Here is a 5,617-nt window from a genome sequence, read left to right as displayed (position 1 = left end):
ATATATATATATATATATATATATATATGTATCATCATCATCATCATCATCATCGTTTAACGTCCGCTTTCCATGCTAGCATGGGTTGGACGATTTGACTGAGGACTGGTGAAACCGGATGGCAACACCAGGCTCCAGTCTGATTTGTATATATATATATTTATGTGTGTGAGTGTGTATACATATGTATGTGTGTGTGTGTGTGTGTGTGTGTGTATAAAATGATGAGGTAGTCACTGAATAAATACACAATATTATATAGACCCAAATAAACATGTAACGATTTGTGACAAACAACTTATTTACAACTAAATCTGTTCTGTTTGAGATAAAACTATGTTGCGGAGGTCTTCAAACCCTAATAATTCCTTCACAAGGGGTCTTTTGTCACTGTTGTCCATCATGTGTAACTAACAGAGCCACAACGAACAGTTAAAGTACCCACGACTCTACTTTCTTCAAATGACCGACTTACAAAGTCTCATTAACCTTTCTCACAGTACAAACTGAAAACACAACCGTTATTATAAATAAGAGAACATTTTAAAGGAACACACTTTGAAAACATTTATCTTTGCACTAAATCTTCATACAAGGCTAGCAATTTTGCACATACAACTGGAAGCTAGGTTTGGATCTACAACCATATCAGTGTAACTGAGTTATTTATTGTCAATAAACAAGAAATATCCACAGAACAGGAAACGGTCACAGCAACAATTAAATATTCCAGTTTATGTTTATTACACATAACTTCAAACATTTTCACCAATACACCAGCATCTGAAAGGACAAGCCTGCGTGTGTGGAAAATAGTGATTTTACTACTAAAATTGTTGTCTTCCATGCATACAGGTTTGTCCTTTCTGGAGCTGGTGCCAATTAAGAAGCACCCATGTTGGTGTTGTGTAAAGTCACCTGTGTCAGTGACACGTAAAAGGCATCCAACACACTCTGTTAAATGGTTGGCGTTAGGAAGGGACTCCAGCCATAGAAACCATGCCACAGCTCCCAGCTGGCCAGCTCCATGTCAAACCATCCAACCCATACCAGCATGGAAAGCGGACATTAAACGACGATGATGATGACGTGTGTTTGTAGGTAGAAACTTAGAAAAGATACAAACACTTCCAAATATAGTAAGACAAACAGACAGAAAGATCACACAAACACATGTACAATCAAACACATTGTCCAAAGCCAAACTCATATACACACACATATATATATATATATACATATATACACCTCCTAAATTGTGTTTGTGATGGATTCTCAACATCATTATGATGTAATTCCCTCTCCCCACTCCAGGAACAAACACTGTGACTTCATCAGAAACAATGTGGTGTATTTTAATGAGACCAGAGTGAGATCAGGATAAGATCAGGGTGTGGTTCACTGATGACAGTTATGTCAATGTCTGACGTGTCTGGTGCTATTGAAGACATAAACAGAGGAACTTTGAAACAACCCAAAAACGAAGAGGGAGTGGCAAAGGTTTAATTAATGTACAAAGTTAATCATGTACAGGTTAATTAACCCTTTTATTACCATATTTCTGTTGACATTCAGTCTTTGTTTTAATTTAGAAAAATTACTGGTGTTTGGAACATAAATTAACATGAAATGTTAATGGAATGCTTAGCAGTATTTTGTCTGTCTTAACATTCTGAGTTCAAATTCCGCTGATGTCGACTTTGCCTTTCATCCTTTCAGGGTCAATAAATTAAGTACCAGTTGTGTACTGAGTTGATCTAATTGACTGGCCACCTCCTCTAAAATTTCGGGCCTTGGGCCTAGAGTAGAAAAGATTATTAAACTGGTGTTTGAAACATAAACTAATATAAAATTCTGACTGAAGATTTTTAATTTGCTTTACTTTAAAACTGGAATTTTGTATCATAGCAGCAAGGGCAGTCTCAGGTGGTTTGGTATGAAAAGGGTTAATGATGTACAGGTGAAACCAATAATGTACAGGGGAAACTAAAATAATGTACAGGTTAAATTAATTAACATACAAGTTTAAGTAGTAATGTCCAAGTTAATTTAATGTAGAGGCTAACGTAAATTGAACTTATAAAATACAAGTTAATGTAGGTGGTTAATTAACGATGTACAGGTTAAAATAATGTAGAGGCTGAATTAATGTACAAAACTAATGTTCACTTCTATATTTAAGAGATGAGGAATTATGCACATTATTTACATTATTTACATTTGACAGATATTTGTCCTCATTTTGTTTGTTGTTAACACGTTTCGGCTGATATACGCTCCAGCCTTTCATCAAGTGTCTTGGGGAAATTTCGAACCTGGGTTCTCATTCCCAAGGTATTTTACGATGTTGTTGTTATTATTATTATTATTATTATTATTATTATTATGTTATTATTCAGATATAAGTAGCATATGGAAACCGGTATTAAGGAAGGATAGGAAAATATTAGATTTATAAGCCCTAAAATTCACTCCATAATTGCCCACAGGCATATGATGTAGTGATTAAGAGCACGGGCTACTAACCCCAAGATTCCGAGTTCGATTCCAAGCAGTGACCTGAATAATAACATTATAATAATAATAATAATAACAACATCGTAAAATACCTTAGGAATGAGAACCCAGATTCAAAATTTCCCCAAGACCTGGAGGGTATATCAGCCAAAACATTGTGTTAACAACAAACAAGATGAGGGCAAATATCCATCAAATGTAAATAATGTAAATTAATGTTGAATTAATTTAGAAGATTGAGTTGATCTCATGGGGATTTGAACTCAGAATGTAAAAGTGTCATAACCAAGTACTGCAAGACATTTTGTCCTAATGATTTGAATACTGAGAGCCCTTAACATATGGCTTTTAGCTGTCCAACAACTTTCATTCGTGAATCTTTCAGGATTGCATATTCCAATCCTTGATGTATAGCCTCAGGATACAAACAGGATATGTAAATGCTTGGCTGGAGGTGAAGACAGGCTGCATGGATCTGGTGGAGGACACAGTTCTAAGAATCTGTCACGTTCCCTGTTTCTCTTGGTGATGTTGAAATCTTTTTTAAAAATGATCTTCCATTTCTTCAACCCCATCACCATCTCCTTCTGACAGTGAGATTACCAAAATAACAGTCAGTGGTGTTGTCTTCCATTCTTGAAGGGTTGATGGTGTATCACTTTAAAGCAGTGATTCTCAACCATTTTTGACCCTATGCAGCCCCCTTGATTCTTGTTTTGCTCAGATGGATCCTCGTAACCATTCAATGTTTAAAAAATCCTTTTATTTTTCTAATTAAATATGGAATTGTTAAAAAAAAAATTTGTTAAAATATATTGTGCATTGTGGAAGGAAGTATAACCAGACTTATGTGGATACTCAAAGGGTCATATGGTCCCTGGTTGAGAATCACTGCTTTAAAGTAACCTTTAGCTGCCCTTTCATGCAGATCTTTTGTCCTCCATTTGATCACTGGTCATAGTGAAAATGACCAGAGACTACAGACTGAGAACCCTAACACAAACAAACACACACACACAAACAAGACCTTAATATTTATTCCCAATGGAAATTCAGTCCAAAGGAAGATGTGATTCTATAGAATAGTTCTGTAGTTCCAGTTTGATCCACTGAGTTGGAAGGTCTTTTCATCATCATCATCAGCAGCATTTAACATGTTTTCCATGCTGGCATGAATCTCTGTCCTTTGTAAGGCTCACTGTCCTGAGATTGGCCTTCAATACTTTGTCCCATGTCTTCCTGGGTCTCCAAAAGAACAGATGCTGATGTAAGGCCATAAAGTCAGATGTCATTGCATATCCTATGTCACATGACCTGGTCTACTTGAAAGAAACATTTCCTAACACCAAAGGGGAATAACTGTATAAGGTGAACTTGTATATTTCTAAGCATGTGTGTATATATACATGTACAAGACCACACATTCACATATCTACAGACAGCTCCTTCTAATACACAACTGAATTTTGCATATAAAACAAGTAAGGTGGTAAACTGGCAGAACCATTAGAGCGATGGCAAAATTCCTTTGCTATTTTTCTTCAGCTGGCTTTGTTGGGTAGGGGTAATATTCTTCCCTTTCATGGGACTGTCACATTAATTTGACAACATACTACCACTTTAATAATAATAAGGTTTCCAATTTAAGCAAAAAGGGAAGCTACTTTGAGGGGATGGGCTTAATCAATACTACCAACTACAGTACTTTATTTTATCAACCTTGGCAGACAAAAGTTGACTTTGGAAGGATTTGAACTCAGATCAGTAGGAGTGAAAATGAATGTTGCAAAATATTTTATGCAATGCACCAGAAAGAACACGAAAGCCTCAACGTTCCGTGAGGAAAATAATGATGGTTTGTAAATAATTGACAGAGCAATAAAGAATAAATTTGGTGGTCTACAGAAGTGGTAGTGGGGAGGGGGAAGTTACATCGATTGAGTAATTGTTAAACATGATGGTAATTAAGGGTGGTGTTAATTATTGTTTTTGTAATTAGTGGAACTGGATTTATTCATAACCATTTCTGCAAAGATAAATTATATATGTGCATGTGTGTGTGTGTGGGTGTGTGTGTGTGTGGATAAATAGGCAGGTATGTAGGAAAATATAAAGATAGGAAGACAAATAAATGGATAGACAAGCAGGCAGGCAGACATAGACAGATGGATGGATAGATAGACAGACAGACAGACGAGTAGACAGATGAATGAATAGGGAGATAGATAGATGGACTGTCAGACAGATGGATGAACAGACAGACAGAAGTTGAGACAGATAGGCAGAGAGACAGACAGACAGAGAGATGGATAGATGGATGGAGAGATAGACAGATAGATAAATAGACAGACAGACAGACAGAGAGATGGACACAGATAGATGAAGAGACACACAGACACACAAACGAAAGAAGTTTATGAGAAAAGGACAAGACCAACAAATATATAAAATATTAGGTTAGACAAGTAAAATGTGGTGGGAAAAAGCATAGAAAGATATGAAATCTAAGAACAACAATAAAAGAATATGTACAATGAAAATAAGTGAAAGGAATATGAGAGATCTAATACGTCAAGTTATATCCTTTATCAAAGAGAAAGAAATATGGTAATACCATTACCATGTAGTATTTCCGTTACCATAGAACTGAACTATTTCCTTATGATGTTCTTCAGATTCTGATAAGCAGCACCAATATCTCTTTCAAAATAAGAGAAAATGCTGAATCTCGATAACATTTACATCCTGATCTGATATCACCACCCTAACACCACCAACAATGTTGTTGTTGTTACTGCTGTTGTTGTTTAACTCCAGGACATCTTGGATTGAACAGACAAATGATCAAACTCACACCAGTCACAAACATCAAGTCTTGTATCAAAATATAAGTATATCTTGGACAACATAATCTTTCGTTAATTGATTCGAAACAGACGTCTGGCTGATATTTTTACCGAATCAAGTAACCAGATAGAGGCTTTCTTCTAAACCAAGAGATCATCCTCATTTGACGTCCCATACATACATGGGTTGGACAGAATTTGTCAAAGAAGAGTCTTTTTATGGCTGGATGCCTTTTCTGTCACCAACCCTAACC

Source organism: Octopus bimaculoides, chromosome 26 (assembly GCF_001194135.2).
Source record: "Octopus bimaculoides isolate UCB-OBI-ISO-001 chromosome 26, ASM119413v2, whole genome shotgun sequence".
NCBI lineage: Eukaryota > Metazoa > Mollusca > Cephalopoda > Octopoda > Octopodidae > Octopus > Octopus bimaculoides.
Note: the sequence above shows the minus strand (reverse complement) of the source record.